The sequence below is a fragment of the Haliotis rufescens genome, unplaced genomic scaffold (assembly GCF_023055435.1).
Source record: "Haliotis rufescens isolate VD_foot unplaced genomic scaffold, xgHalRufe1.0.p SCAF_9, whole genome shotgun sequence".
Classification (NCBI taxonomy): Eukaryota; Metazoa; Mollusca; class Gastropoda; order Lepetellida; family Haliotidae; genus Haliotis; species Haliotis rufescens.
Genome location: NW_025964383.1, coordinates 10,542,818 through 10,559,911, shown reverse-complemented (window position 1 = coordinate 10,559,911; position 17,094 = coordinate 10,542,818). Strand labels below are relative to the sequence as shown.

Sequence of the window (17,094 nt, the reverse complement as noted above, 5' to 3'; positions counted from 1 at the left end):
TGTGACTGTGTGCCCATGTGTCTGGGTGCCCATGTGTCTGTGTGCCCTGCTATATGTGTGCCCATGTGAATGGGTGTCCATGTGACTGTGTGCCCTGCTATATGTGTGCTCATATTGTCTGGGTGCCCATGTGTCTGAGTTCCATCTGTCTGCAGGTCCGCATTATCCATGTGTATCCTGCATATCTGGAACTGGGCTCCCTGTCTGCGACCCTCGCTTTATATTGTGTTCACGTGTCGGCCAACCCTGTCTGCGACCCTCGCCTCATATTGTGTTCACGTGTCGGCCAACCCAGTCTGCGGCCCTCGCCTTATATTGTGTTCACGTGTCGGCCAACCCAGTCTGCGGCCCTCGCCTTATATTGTGTTCACGTGTCGGCCAACCCTGTCTGCGACCCTCGCCTTATATTGTGTTCACGTGTTGGCAATCCCTGTCTGCGGCCCTCGCCTTACATTGTGTTCACGTGTTGGCAATCCCTGTCTGCGACCCCCGCCTTATATTGTGTTCACGTGTCGGCCAACCCTGTCTGCGACCCTCGCCTTATATTGTGTTCACGTGTCGGCCAACCCTGTCTGCGACCCTCGCCTCAAATTGTGTTCACGTGTTGGCCAACCCTGTCTGCGACCCTCGCCTTATATTGTGTTCACGTGTCGGCCAACCCTGTCTGCGACCCTCGCCTTATATTGTGTTCACGTGTCGGCCAACCCTGTCTGCGGTCCTCGCCTTATATTGTGTTCACGTGTCGGCCAACCCTGTCTGCGACCCTCGCCTTATATTGTGTTCACGTGTCGGCAATCCCTGTCTGCGGTCCTCGCCTTATATTGTGTTCACGTGTCGGCCAACCCTGTCTGCGACCCTCGCCTTATATTGTGTTGACGTGTCGGCCAGCCCTGTCTGCATCTCTGTTTCCTTTTAACCACCTGTTCCCATTTCACCCTGTCTGTCTTCATCCGTCCGTCAGCCTCCGTATCCATTTCCCTGTACATCTATCTATCCATGTGTCTGTCTGCTGCATCGTCTGTCGGCCAATCACCCCGTCGATTCTAGCTGTCTGCCTGTCTACAGATTACAAGCTCGCTCCAAGAACCAATGAGTAAATTGGCAATCAGCAGAAACCGTCGTTGTAACGTCAGCGGAAATAGGTCGACGGCCGCCAAATCGATAGAAATAACAGCCATCGCTTCAGTTGCCTATTTCTGTACACGTAGACTATGCATAGTTAATCTCTTATCTGGATTCGGAACTGTCTATTCAATGCGCATTCTGTATGCTATGCGGTATCGGCCATTGATTTGTCCAAACTTTTCTCCCTTCCGTAATTGGAAGCCGTTATCTGAGATGCTGGTGCACAGGCGATACCTACTAGCATCCGATATTCGTAGATCGCCTTGTGATAACATGAGAAACTGATATCCGTGTTTCAAACAATGGTTATATAAAATGAGGCTTATCTCACTGTAATTCGTGTATGCTCACTGATCTGTTGTATGAACAACTTTTTGTATATCGTTTTGGATTGGATTGTGTGTAGAAATGCAGTTATCTGAGAATGGTGTTGTTTCTTCCAACAGCAAAAAGGTTCCTAATGGTCATTATTTATTTCAGATGAAATTTCTTCTCTTAGCTGAGCTGAAAGTATTAAATGTCATTGGTACTGTTGTAGACTAACATTTAGTCTCTGAAATCTTATTTTACACAATATCCTTCTCTATGATGTGGAATAGAGCTAGCTTGAGCTGGCTAGACTTGCTTTTGTATGCGTTTCTAGATTATTATTTTTTTCATAAAATAAATATATTCCACGGTCATGGTGCAGGACTAGTACTGTTGCAAAGGAAAAATTACTGGAAAAATATGCACCACGCGTAAAGGGGCACTTCTTTTGACTGAACGAGACGTGAATCCCTATCTCACCTCAACTGTGTTTCTAAGCTTAATGTAGCGTTGAATAAAGTAGCGCATAGCTTTCTAGAAAGTTGGACAAAGATAAAATAGATCAATTGAATTTATTGTTAGTTGTTTCTAATTTAAATAAAAAAGGAAATTATAAATCTGAACATTCAAGTAAAGTTGCATTAATATTGATTAATATTAATAACATTAATATTTTTTCGCTGATCGAGGTCCCTTCCTGTGAGGACATGACACACATGGTGGAGGTGATATGTTGACTAAAGAAGGTCAAGGCCATATAGCTGACGAAACTGGCTGTGTACTTGTTCGCGTGACCTTTTGTCGCCTCCGATATTGGCCTAAATCTGTAGTAGTCGCTGGCGTTTGGGGGATGTTCAGTCGTCCGGTTGCAGAATAACTATATCATGATGACCATGTTTGTGGCGCATTCCATGCTACATGGTGGCCCAACTCTAGGTCGTTGACGGGCGTTAACGGACGCGATGCTACATGGTGACCCAACTCTAGGTCGTTGACGGGCGTTAACGGATGCGATGCTACATGGTGACCCAACTCTAGTTCATTGACGGGCGTTAACGGATGCGATGCTACATGGTGACCCAACTCTAGGTCATTGACGGGCGTACACGTATGCGATACTACATGGTGACCCAACTCTAGGTCATTGACGGGCGTTAACGGATGCGATGCTACATGGTGGCCCAACTCTAGGTCATTGACGGGCGTTAACGGATTCAATGCTACATGGTGACCCAACTCTAGGTCATTGACGGGCGTTAACGGATGCAATGCTACATGGTGACCCAACTCTAGGTCACTGAAGGGCGTTAACGGATGCGATGCTATATGGTGACCAAACTCTAGGTCGCTGAAGGGCGTTAACGGATGCGATGCTACATGGTGACCCAACTCTAGGTCATTGACGGGCATTAACGGATGCGATGCTACATGGTGAACCAACTCTAGGTCATTGACGGGCGTTAACGGATGCGATGCTACATAGTGACCCAAGTCTAGGTCATTGACGGGCAACGAATGCAATGCTACATGGTGACCCAACTCTAGGTCATTGACGGGCGTTAACGGATGAGATGCTACATGGTGGCCCAACTCAAGGTCACTGAAGGGCGTTAACGGATGCGATGCTATATGGTGACCAAACTCTAGGTCGCTGAAGGGCGTTAACGGATGCGATGCTACATGGTGACCCAACTCTAGGTCATTGACGGGCATTAACGGATGCGATGCTACATGGTGAACCAACTCTAGGTCATTGACGGGCGTTAACGGATGCGATGCTACATAGTGACCCAAGTCTAGGTCATTGACGGGCAACGAATGCAATGCTACATGGTGACCCAACTCTAGGTCATTGACGGGCGTTAACGGATGCAATGCTACATGGTGACCCAACTCTAGGTCATTGACGGGCGTTAACGGATGCAATGCTACATGGTGACCCAACTCTAGGTCACGGAAGGGCGTTAACGGATGCGATGCTACATGGTGACCCAACTCTAGGTCATTGACGGGCATTAACGGATGCAATGCTACATGGTGACCCATATCTAGGTCATTGACGGGCATTAACGGATGCGATGCTACATGGTGAACCAACTCTAGGTCATTGACGGGCGTTAACGGATGCGATGCTACATGGTGACCCAACTCTAGGTCATTGACGGGCAACGGATGCAATGCTACATGGTGACCCATATCTAGGTCATTGACGGGCATTAACGGATGCGATGCTACATGGTGAACCAACTCTAGGTCATTGACGGGCGTTAACGGATGCGATGCTACATGGTGACCCAACTCTAGGTCATTGACGGGCAATGGATGCAATGCTACATGGTGACCCATATCTAGGTCATTGACGGGCGTTAACGGATGCAATGCTACATGGTGACCCAACTCTAGGTCATTGACGGGCGTTAACGGATGCGATGCTACATGGCGACCCAACTCTAGGTCGTTGACGGGCGTTAACGGATGCGATGCTACATGGCGACCCAACTCTAGGTCGTTGACGGGCGTTAACGGATGCGATGCTACATGGCGACCCAACTCTAGGTCGCTGAAGGGCGTTAACGGATGCGATGCTACATGGCGACCCAACTCTAGGTCGTTGACGGGCGTTAACGGATGCGATGCTACATGGTGACCCAACTCTAGGTCGTTGACGGGCGTTAACGGATGCGATGCTACATGGTGACCCAACTCTAGGTCGTTGACGGGCGTTAAAGTATGCAATGCTACATGGTGACCCAACTCTAGGTCGTTGACGGGCGTTAACGGATGCGATGCTACATGGTGACCCAACTCTAGGTCGTTGACGGGCGTTAACGGACGCGATGCTACATGGTGACCCAACTCTAGGTCGTTGACGGGCGTTAACGGATGCGATGCTACATGGTGACCCAACTCTAGGTCGTTGACGGGCGTTAACGGTTGCGATGCTACATGGTGACCCAACTCTAGGTCGCTGAAGGGCGTTAACGGATGCGATGCTACATGGCGACCCAACTCTAGGTCACTGAAGGGCGTTAACGAACGTTAATTACTCGGGTTGTATTGGTTTATCGCAAGTCAACGTGTACCGACGACGTGTGACGTTGTTCAACATATCAATCACTGGTATGTCCGCTCGGTTATTTTTGGGTCGATTCAGGCGAAAACTGTGCTCTTTTGATTAAAAGCACCAAGCTTGGCAAACTTATGCAATGAACCATTCCACACATTGCTGGATATGGATCCACCTCAGTAGCAATCCATGGCGTTAGAAAATCTAAGATGGCAACCAACATGGCTGAAATATCTAATGATATCAGTATATACTCAAGATAGCATAGGTATCTGATCAATTTATGCAGAAACTGTTGATATAAATGCGATGTTTAATAATGCGAGCAAAGACCACTCGCATTTTTCGCATTTAATTCACGCTCGTGGTAATTGCAAGATTTACAGTATCCTTAGTAATGTATATATGCAGGCAGCTGTGATATAGCCCAGATGTTGCTGACTGTAGCTTTAAGCAAAATGTACCCACACATTTGCAAGAAATGTAAAGGCTCTCACTTATTGTGTATCCCTCTGACGGCGCTGATGCTTATGCTGTCAATCACTTCTTTGCTTACAAATACGGACGTGGATATCACGAATATAAAAATATGAACATGTTTTTGTCCAAATGTGCCAGGAATTTAACATGCAATCGGAACTTTTACCATTTCAAAGTTAACCAAATGAAATCCGTTGAATATTTACAAACGTTGAGTCATCTGCACTTATATTTTCAATATATGATACACAATTACTTTGAAAAACATATTTTAGATTTGGATATTGTTTAAAGCTTGGTTCTTTCTTTGCATAGGCTCTCTTTGTAGACACTTTAGAGGTGCTCTAATCCGTTTAGTTCCATGTCAGAACTGGGTGGGCTTCAGCAACCCATGCTTGTCATAAAAAGGTGACTAACGTGACCGGATGGACGGGCAGATGAATGTCATCGTATCCCAATGGCGTGGGGCGATGTTCATGATGTCAATCACTGGATTGTCTGGTCCAGAAGCCATTATTTACTGCCGTCATTTGGTGAAATATTGTTGAGTGCAGTGTTGAACAACCACCAAACTGGTGCTCTGTGCACAAACGGAATTCAATTGTTACGTACTTACATGTAGGTCACGTGTTACTGTGGGACATTCACCCTTTGGATATCTTTCGATGATTTCCTTTATAATGTAGTCAGGGAAGTCATCTATCGATTTCCCTGGTAGACATAAATGTATAACGTTTTATACAGGTAATATGATAAATAGAGAATCTCACCCGAGTGTCTTTTGATATCAAATATATCAACACGAGTTGATAAAAGTGGGAAAACTCCGAGGCTTTCCGAGGATTTTTCCCACTTTTATCAACGAGTGTTGATATATTTGATATCAAAAGTCACGAGGTTGAGATTTTATTTATCATCCAACATCATTCTTCCAACTTTTTCAGTTTGTAGACAGTAATAAGCAGTGTCTTAAGTGTAAAAAGTACTGCTAACAGCTTCAGTAGCAGAGCCATTAGTGATGTCATTTGATTATGACGTCATGGTAACAATGACGTTAAAATGGTCTGCAAAGCATTGTGATGCAATTTCATTGCAGCGATATCTACAGTGTAGATATCGCTTGATCTCACCCAAGCGATATCTCCTGTGAGAGCCAGTTTTGGATGATAAAGATCTACAACAACATATCTCTCTGTATCTTTAATCTTACAATCACAAAAAAACAAAGGATTCTGTTAATGTTTCCATGAATATCAGGGCTGGGGAATTATTAAACGAAATGAATTTAAACATACAGCTTTATCATTGGAACGAAAATACATACATGTATATTAGAATACGTTCAAAATACATAGAAGAAGAATTAAGAACAATGCTATTTGTCTGAGAACGTGTAATATATACGACTCTGGAACTATTCCGCGAACTATAGTAGAATAGTAGCAGCGGAAATGTAGAAGACACACATGTAATTGTAGATAAATCTGGCCAACATCTAATTTTCACCCCACAATGTATGTGGCTAGTCCCGCACTATGACTAAGGAATATACATGGCTCGTGAATATGAGGAATATAAGGAATGTTTGTAATCATGAAACCAAAACCAATCTAATTTATATAAAAAGCAAGCCAGCTCTGTTCCACATATGAAAAATAATGTGTTTATTGTGTAAAAAAAGTTTAACAGGCTATATGTTAGTCTGACATATGGCACAGTAGAACGACTACGGCGATCTGACACGCCTTGGTAATCAGATCGTACCACGTTAAGGCTATCTGTATTTTTTCTATGATTCCCAGCTTAAGCCCGCCCTGAATGTTCCTTCCGACCCGAGAAAGTAAAAAAAAGGTTAGCTTGTCTCAATTTTCCCCGCCGCTTTGGAAATTTGTGGCCCGCTGTGATACAAAAATACCGTAGCACACTAATAAAAACAACCCAGGTGAGCTACATGGTTCTTCAGCTATATTTATTAAAAAATAATTTCCGAAGTTTTGTTGTTGTTGTTGTTGTTTAACGCCGCACTAAGCAATATTCCAGCTATATGACGGCGGTCTGTAAATATTCAAGTCTAGACCAGACAATCCAGTGATTGATATCATGAGCATCGGTCCACGCTATTGCGATACGATGACATGAATCAACCAAGTTAGCGAACCTGACCTCCCGATCCCGTTCGTCGCCTTTTACAAGCTTAGTCACTTTTTACGGCAAGCAAGGGTTGCTGAAGACCTATTCTACCCCGGATCTTCACGAGTCCGTTTCCGAAGTGAAGCGACTCGATCTACATCATAAATAAGATTAAAGACTATTTCCAAGTGTTCTAAACTTAAAAATTTCATAAAATAATAAACTTTTTTTTTTAATTTCGCCGGACCCATCTTCTTTTGGTGGAGGGTTTAGATGAGAAACACATTAACACTGGATGGCCTCACAAGGCGAGAAGACAGACACTCAACTCCATCACTGGGATCGAGATACAGATTAACACGAACTGACCGCAGGACAGGGATTTCCGTGTTACGGTTGGTTACGTGGACCCGACGCTAAAGCGTAATGTTACGTGTGAGGGTCACGGCTACAGGGAGCCCCGTTACATCATTGCGAGAACAACAATAGCATGTTTCCCTTCCTCTATATGTGCTTTGTTGGAGCGTTGTGATATTAATGACGGGCCTATCTGAGGGACAATGTGTGTATCAACCATAAACCCGGGAAAAGTGTGCGTCTTTCAGTAAACAAACAACGAATTATGACCTCCCGTGATAACCATATATTCTACCGCATTAAAGCTATATTTAGACATTCAGTGTATGTATGGCCAAATTTGTGGCGTGAGTGACTGTAGTTTATAATCGTTTGACATGGGTTTGAATATTAATGAGGCATTTATTCATGTTAATAATTTATTCAAAATTGAAACTTTGTTTTAATGCAATTTTATTTTGCAAATTAAATGACACGTCATACGCTTGCCACCGGTTAGCGAACACCTGGTGTCATCACAGTTTGATAGGGGCGGTCGGGTGGCCTAGTGGTTAAAGCGTTCGCTCGTCCGGCCGAATACCCGGGTTCGATTCCGGGGTACAATGTGTGAAGCCCATTTCTGGTGTCCCCCGCCGTGATATTACTGGAATATTGCTAAAAGCGGCGTAAAACCATACTCACTCACTCACTCACTATTTTATAGTGATTTATAGACACATGCTTATGATGGATTCGGAATGGTACAGACGACTCTGTTTTGATCAAAGATTACTTATGAATATGAAAAGGGGTTTGTCGGGTTTTATTATTATTATTATTTTTATTATTATTTTCTGCAAAAAAATGCTAAGTTACATCTTCCTCAGGCCCAATTAGCTCGTATTTTATGTCACGCGAAATAATTATTAATATTATCGAGTATGTAATTAATGGCAACGCATTATGTAACGAAAACTAAAGGTAATCATTTTAAATATATTTGTGCATCCAAGACTTTAGAAAATAAGAAAGTGATAAGACAGGATAAATCAAAACCCATTTTCGGTCAAGCAGAAAATGCTTCTCGCGGTAGGGCTTGATGCTAAATGTCAAGCATCAAATGAAAAAATGAGACGTAATATCGTTTTGCTTCTTTGAAATGTAGCCGACAATGAGCCGTAAATATCACACATACAAAGTTCAAAAGCCAGAATTGACTATCAAATATCATTTTAAATTCTTTAAATATTTAAATTCCTCTCCAAAATATTTATTCAATCATTAAGTGCCTCAGCAATCCCGCAACAGTAAATGCGATCAGTTCCGTTTTGCGTCACGAGAAATCGTCGGCTGGATCGGTTCTTTATCGATTAGCAAGAAAAACACAGAGCTGCAGAAGCGTCTCAGCATCCGATGTAAGTTAATCTATACACGCCGCCTAATGCCAGAGACTGGTGTCAACGTGCGTAATCTATTACGCCACTAGCACTGGTGATGTCAGCGTTTGTTAAAAGACCGAACGTGACCATACAGTCAATCTACCCAATGACATGGAGCCAAGTCAAGCACGAATCCATTACCCAGATATGCACTCCACGAGCAGACGATCGGGGCTGTTTGGTCGTTACGTGTTAAGGTGAGTAACATTTTTTCATGCAATACCAATCAAAGATACGCTCCAGCCTCGCGTAATCAGACTAAATCATCACGGACCGTATATCAAGCCTCGGGGCCATTACGCTGTTTCGCATTCAGGTTCATTGACCGCATTACACGACAAATTCAGGGTCGCGCTTCGTCCGGAGGTGAATGTGTGTTTGGTGTTTCGCCAGCGAGCCTGCCCTGACACCACAAGTTATTATGGGCTCGTGGAGCCAGATTCGGGTCAGGCGAGATGGCTGCTTGTGAAACAAGGACTAAATGTGTGTGGAGTATGTACAGTCGGATGTCGTCTGCGCCGGGCGCCATGGCCCGTTGGTCGGTGTTTTGCAGTGAGTAAAGGTCAGTTCAACGCACAGCTTTTCCCATCTTCATGTTTGACCCCATTCTGCTGAATCATCTCGCTGCGAGAGACGAGGATACGACCGACCGTCTTGCTAGCATGCTTCTGTTTGTATTTGCGAGGCGGAAATAGCAGCAGGCAGTGAATCGGGAGTTTACAGTTGGGAGTCTCGCCTCGCAGTTGTTGTGAGGATGACGACATACTCACCACGGTAAGCAATACATTCGCGTTGTCGTTGTCTACACCTTATTGACGTATGTTTTCGTTGGACTTTGTAGTGAGTGCTATTCCGCGCTTCGTACGCATCCATGGGCGTGTTTCTAAGAGTCATAGAAGCGAGGTGAAAATGAGGCCATGTGACGAACCGCTCGCCCACGATAATATTTGATGGTATTTTAAGTCATGCTCACGTACCACTAAACAGCCTTAGTGTATGTATGTCTATTAATGGCGTTCCTTCCTTCAACTGATATGAAGACAACATGTCAACCTAGGAATATATTCCTCACAACTGGATATCATATCTGAGGTTAACGGACGTTCCCAATCTCATATTTATATCCTGGTTATTAAAACCACTGCTACCAAAAGGTAAGTTTATTCATATCTTTGTAGATGTACTGATCAAGTGGTTCACCATGTGCCTAACACTTCTGTGACCGCCAAACCATCTTGTATATTATTCAACCATCCGGTAAAGATATCAAATTTACTCTGTTATGGGCAAGTGGCATTGTGACATCGCTACAGTCTTAACCATCCTTTTCAACCCCCCTTTTCATTCTTATGATAAACCTATGGTTTCATTTATATATATGTATACAGTTTTTCTCATATAGTATCATTTCATAAATCTATATTTTTACAAGGAAATAATATGTGCTAAAACTGATAATTTAAAACCATAAGAAATAAATCTGCGCAATATCATACTTCAATAACATAGCGGTGAATGTCAAGTGTAGAGGAGGAATCTCCTTGTGTTGCCGTTACGATACTATTAAAACGAGAGCCATGTGTTTGTGAACAGGGTGTGCTCTTTGTCTGAAGGACATCGGCCATACCATGACAATTTACTGATATATGGGAGACACGTATGCATTTAACGGGATATTTATGATTTATGTGTCTGCGCGTCAACTAAAAGCGTGACTGTTTATTTCTTTGTCTGAAAGCGATGATCAGTAGCAAATATCAGTCTGTCTATGAATATTCTCCATACTCAAGCTGAACAAGCATTAAAAAAAAACATACACTTATGTGTACATATATCATTAATTCATTAATTCTCTACTTATATATTTTGTATTAAATCAGGGGCGGTCGGGTAGCCTAGTTGTTAAAGCGTTCGCTCGTCACGCCGAAGACCCGGGTTCGATTCCCGACATGGGTACAATGTGTGAAGCCCATTTCTGGTGTCCCCCGCCGTGATATTGCTGGAATATTGCTAAAAGCGGCGTAAAACCATACTCACTCACATTGTATTAAATCACATCAATAATAAATTATTGTCTTTACCCAGGACTGTATGTCTATTTATTAATGTCGCCAATGCTTCATGTAGAACAGTTTCAACTTGATGTAATGCTAGTCTGTCTTACAGACCCTGATACAAATATATCAAAAAGGGCCCATGCAAGTCTATAATGTTTGGCAAGTCTAGATTACTGCAGTAGCAGTTTCTGAAAATGAAGAGTCTCTGGGCTCCTTTTTATTATAACGTTAAGTTAACAACTGTTTTTTTCTGTAAAGTATGTTCATTTCAGAGACTAGATGTAAGTCTAGTAATGTTCTACGCATGTTGTTATCGTACATGGGATTGTCAACTCTATGTCGACAGTTTCATAAGACGCGTAAAAGGAGGGGTAAAAGGGCGTAAGGGCGGTGGCATAAAAGCGTACGTGTCCGCCCGTCACGCCGAGAACCCGAGTTCGATTCCCCACTTGGGAAGTCCAATTATGGTGTCCCCGCCGTGATACTGCTAGAAGATTGCTAAAAGCGGCGTTAAACAACACTCACTCACAAACATACCATCAGTTTCATATGAGTGGTTGCATCCATGTTTGTTCACATACGTAACATAAGTTTCTCAGGGTGTACCCATGTGGGGAATCCATTCTTGTTTACAAACGTGACATCATATAAGAGTATATGATTAATCTATAATTCAGCGGTCTTCATTGTCCGAATATCAAATATTTTACGGAATATGTATTGTCATTAGAGCGAACACCAGCACAAGCGGGCAAACGTGTTTTATAATAATATCTGGGGCGGTCGGGTAGCCTAGTGGTTAAAGCGTTCGCTCGTCACGCCGAAGACCCGGGTTCGATTCCCGACATGGGTACAATGTGTGAAGCCCATTTCTGGTTTCCCCCGCCGTGATATTGCTGGAATATTGCTAAAAGCGGCGTAAAACCCCACTCACTCACTCACTATAATAATATCTTGTAAAATGTTATACTGTAGTAATCAGCGTATGACAAAACGGATTCTTCTCTTAATTAAATGCAAACCACATGTAATATTTAGACGCAGTAGGTTTGTGTGTTTGTTTGTGTGTTTGTTTAACGCCGCAATATTCCAGCTATGTGACGGCGGTATGTAAATAATCGAGTCTGGGTCAGATGATCCAGTGATTGACATCATGAGCATCGATCTAGGCGATTGGGATACGATGACATGTATCAAACCAAGTCAGCGAGCCTGACCACCCGATCCCGTTAGTTGCCTCTTATATTACGATAAGCATTGTCGCCTCTTTACGGCAAGAATGAGTTGTTTAAGACCTATTCTCTACCCGGATCTTGACGGGCCAGATGCTATAGTTGGCTAATTTAGTAACCGTGTCTGAAAAATACATTTACGTTACAACTAACAAATAAGCCGTACCAGAAATACGAATAAACAGTAATAGTAATCTTGTCAATCAGAAGTAAGAACACACAAGCAAGCTACATGACTAACCTTTCCTAACTGTGAAATGTGACTGAAAGTGTCGAGAGTGACTCTCTCTCTCTCCCTCCCTCTCTCTCTCTCCTTCTCCCTCCCTCCCCTCTCTCCTCTCCCTCTCCCTCCCTCTCTCTCTCTCTCTCTCCCTCTCTCTCTCTCTCTCTCCCCTCTCTCCTCTCCCTCTCTCTCTCTCCCTGTCTCTCCCTCCCTCTCCCTCCCTCCCTCTCTCTCCCCCTCTCTCTCTCCCTCTCCCTCCCCTCTCTCTCTCCCTCTCTCTCTCCCTCTCACTCTCTCCCTCCCTCTCTCTCCCTCTCTCTCCCCCTCTCTCCCTCTCTCTGCATGCACACACAGCTGCCAAGCGTTGCCATCGTACGATGTTACGTGAGCCGACTGCGAGACATGCATGCCGGCAGTTAGTATCTTCAAACTTTATCTGGGGCGTTGTACAAGCTACACCGCTATACATGCAAGCAGGATTAAGGTAAAACACGTGGCATTATGCGTTGCGGTTACCGTGTTGCACAAGGCTCTCGCACAACGTCCGGTTGCGTTTTGTAAATAGGCGCTTCGCCTCCTTACCAGGGATGACGTAATGCCCCAGCCTCCGTATCAAGTAACCGCATCGCCTTGATTGCTTTAACCGCATGAATGGGAATCACATTGACTGATGTCAGTTGCATTAATCCCCTAACTTACATTCAGCCGGAGACAATCAGCGGTGATGGCGTTCATCTGCAGTGAAGTGTGAGTTAGATGCGGAGCTGGGTCTGGCGGAACAGCTTACTAATGTTGACAATTGTAAAGAAGTAATCACTCTAAGACATAACTTGAGTTGTAAACCCTTGTAAATTACTTACAAAAAAGGTTTTATAACTTTATCGAATCGTATTATGAGTGCTTCTATATTTGTGTACTGTGAGTGTTATTTCAACCATAACCCGCTTGCCCGTATCTAGTACTAATTCCTAAGGGCGAGTGTGACATACAAGGCTACTGGACCTCGGATCTATTTTAGTTATACAAGTCCGTGCTAAGACCTGCAATAATTGTCAGGTTTTTATTAGTCACGGTGGATTGGTTTGAGTAAATAATATATACAATGAACGTTGGAAAATTCACTTAAGCCTGCAACAATATATGGTTATTGTTCGGTAGACTTGCACACGTCTCTAAGGAAAAAAGTATTAGTTTAAATCATAATTTCAAGATTATATAAATAATAAGAACAAGGTGTCCTTTATAAGAGACTCGCGTCTTATCTAGACTTGCCTATTTATAAGGATAGAATCACTACACACCCACGGACTTATCATTCAGTATAGCCTTGGAGCAAGGCTAATTGTTCACTGTCAGGCTATGTTTACGGCTATGCGCTGGTCTGTCTCCCAGATACTATACCTATCTAACTCAAGTCAATAACTCAAGTCTAGATTGCCTCAGCTCTAAGCATTGTTCTGGGCTCCATTTGGATATCACTTTTATTTTTTAGATATAAATGTTTAAATACGATAACTTTCTGGGACTAAATCGTCAAGACTGGATAAATAAACACGGGTAACTTTTGAGAGACAGATATGCGTCTACGTGTCATAGGGTTCATATTCAGTGTCTCTATTACATTGATGTGATGAAAATACCAATACAAACATGAGCTATTGATGGGAAACCCGACGGATATATTTGTCAATGCGTGTACGCAAAGGCGGTGATTCTTAGAAAGGTGACGTGTAAAGTAGTTCTTTCTAATTGGTGTTGAGCGATGCGTGTTACATGCATATGGCAAGACCCATTCATCCGAGGTCTGTTTATGAGCGGGGTGGGTTTGGAACTGACGCATATGTACTTTCTCGAGACGACATGAGTACATGTCATTACATAATTATCCGTTAACCCTATTCCGTCATGCATGAGCCAGGCTTAGATAATGGTGCCTTATAATTACATTCACATGGCCAAAATAAGTGGATTTATAGTCCTGTTGGTCGTGGGAAGTTGATAATAACAATATGCTTGTCCTTCCATTGGATAACGATGGCGCATGTCTACCCACCATATTTATTTGCAAGAGTGAAAGTTTTGGATTTGACACCGCTTTGAACAGTATTTGGGTTGGCAACCTTTCAGTTATATCAGGGATGTCACCTTCGTGTTGATTGTTTGTTGTTTAACGCCACACCCAGCAATATTCCAGCTGTATGACGGCGGTAAATAAATCGAGTCTGGACCAGACAATCCAGTGATTGATGTGAGCAGCGATCCACGCAATTGGGATACGATGACATGCATCGACCAAGTCAGCGAGACTGACAACCCGATCCCGTTAGTCGCCTCTTACGGCAAGCATAGTCGCCTCTTACGGCAAGCAAGGGTTGCTGAAGACCTTTTCCAACCCGGATCTTCAGCGGTCTCACCTTGTGGTGGAAAGACAAGTGATGCAGTTTTTAGACTTATATTTGTCGAAACCTACGAGTAGGGCTGACATTAATCCGGCTGAACCCGAGACCTAAGTGACTCAAATCAGCGAATTGCAGCGCGTGTGATCACCCCCCACCTCCCCTTAATTTCAATACGCTATTATGACAGTAAACTACGGTTATAACGAACACGCTTATTTTTAGTACCGGCCATTTGTTGTACATATGCTGTATATATGCTTTAAACAAACTACGGTTATAACGAACTAAAATTAGTACGAACTAAAATTAGTGGTCCCTTTGAGTTCGTTATAACCGTAGTTTACTTTATCATCAAGTTGGTAAAATTTCAAGATCATCAAAAGTTTGATATACAAATTCTAGTTCCTACATCGTTGAAGTGATAAAATTCATGTTCCGGCGGGCCAGACCGGCGATAATTGCTGCAGTGGAAACAGTGTTAAGTATACATGACCCATGTGTCTTGGCGGTGGCCCATGTTGCAGTGAGATTGAACCAGGAAGTAAACGTAATGACGGTTAGAGGGACAGACTGCTATTCTATCAGCAACGCATTACCGGGCCAGTGTGTACTACTAGGAAGAGGCGGGCTACAACACATGATACTGAGGATGTTAGTTAATGACACCGGAGGCGGTTGAACGTTGGCGTTACGACAGCCGTGGTACCTCTACATATAACGATCTTCAGGTCTACATGACTCCCGAAATCAAACTAATTGCAGATAATGGATTACAGATGTTCTTTAGTGCATATCGTCTATGTTATTATTTTATAGACACAAAGAAAAAAGTTAAGCACCCTTAAGCATCCTTAATGACCCCTAATGGTCGTACGAGCGTTGCCACTGAAACCCTAGCAACATCGCCTCGTAAAAACGAATGCGATTTGCAAGAAACTAAGAAAACAATAAATGTTATCCTGTTTTAATTTTTTATGATTCTAACAAAAACTCGGGGGCACTGTATCTGTGCAAAAATGGAGGCACAGTAAGTATATGGGCGCTGTCAGGAACACAATTCCACATCATGACTGATGATGAAAAATGTCATTTTCTTTCCAAAGATGACATTCATCACACAAGTCATCAATAGCGGGTAAGCCCGCCACGCGCCCGGATGACAGCTTCCAGCCTTCGTCTCATCACTCCTGTAAGTGGCCTGATCTTCTGGATGGGCAGCAGCAGCCATTCGCGATGAAAAGCTGTCAGCCATTGGGCCAGAATCTGTAACGTTGGTTCCAGTGCATCTGCTTGATATATGCTCCAGTGGGTTCAGGTCAGGACTCGGCAGGCCACTGCACTGTCGCCACAGCGTCATTCTGGAGAAAAGCTGTTTCTGCTCGGGAACATGGTGGCCTAAAATCGTCAGTCCATGTATACAGATCAGGTGGACTTCATTCCTGCCGATTTGAGTCGATTCCTCACAAGGTAGAGCGTCCGCCCGGAGAGCGGAAGGTCCGGGGTTCGAACCCCGGCGGCGTCATACCAAAAGACGTTAAAAGATGGTACTTGTTGTTACCCTGTCTGGCGCTCGGCATTTACTGTGGCCTCGGAGTCAGTATACTTTGTCTGAGTGGGGTATTCATGTTAAACTGCGGCATGGTATCTCAGTGAGCTAGCACTATAAATCGGCATCAGTCCGGACTTGTACAAGCAGCCACACACACACACACGTACATGCACGTCGCTATATATGTGCAATAATCTTGGATGCGAGGTTAAACCCCATTTCACCTCACCGATTCCTCACAGTTCTGGTTGACATCCGTCTATTGGGTAACGGGGGCGGTCGGGTAGCTTAGTGGTTAAAGCGTTCGCTCGTCCCGCCGAAAACCCGGGTTCGATTCCCGACATGGGTACAATGTGTGAAGCCCATTTCTGATGTCCCCGCCGTGATATTGCTTGAATATTGCTAAAAGCGGCGTAAAACCACACCACTCACTCACTATTGGGTAACCATTGGCGCTTTAGGTAACATGTTACAAATGGTTGACGACGTACAAGCTGAAGCAGGGCCAGGTCCTCACGCCCTGACGTTATGCGAGGTCACCCTGACCTGTACAGCATTGGCTTGCCCGTGATTTCGTACCAGTCTGCTGATTATGGCTACCTGAGTTGACGTCATATACTTGTGTAGGTCAAGCCTGTCGAATGCACCTCTTATAACCTTCTTCGTGACATGTTCACAGAAAATGCTTCAACAGTGCAAGACAGTGACATTAAATACCAACAATTGCGGTGGACAGATACTGCATTTT

At 43.8% G+C, this 17,094-nt stretch overlaps 1 protein-coding gene across 6 annotated transcripts in view; it reads left to right on the top strand.

Annotated features, from left to right (window-relative positions):
• Positions 1 to 17,094, top strand: part of LOC124123177 — a 76,761-nt gene that overhangs the window by 13,543 nt on the left and 46,124 nt on the right. The window contains exon 1 of one of the 6 annotated variants that reach the window (XM_046486464.2): positions 8,940 to 9,083. The exons of 2 other annotated variants lie outside the window; for them this stretch is intronic. The gene's annotated coding sequence lies outside the window, so the exon portion shown is untranslated. 3 more of the 6 variants (XM_046486461.2, XM_046486457.2, XM_046486459.2) reach the window with 3 other exon arrangements.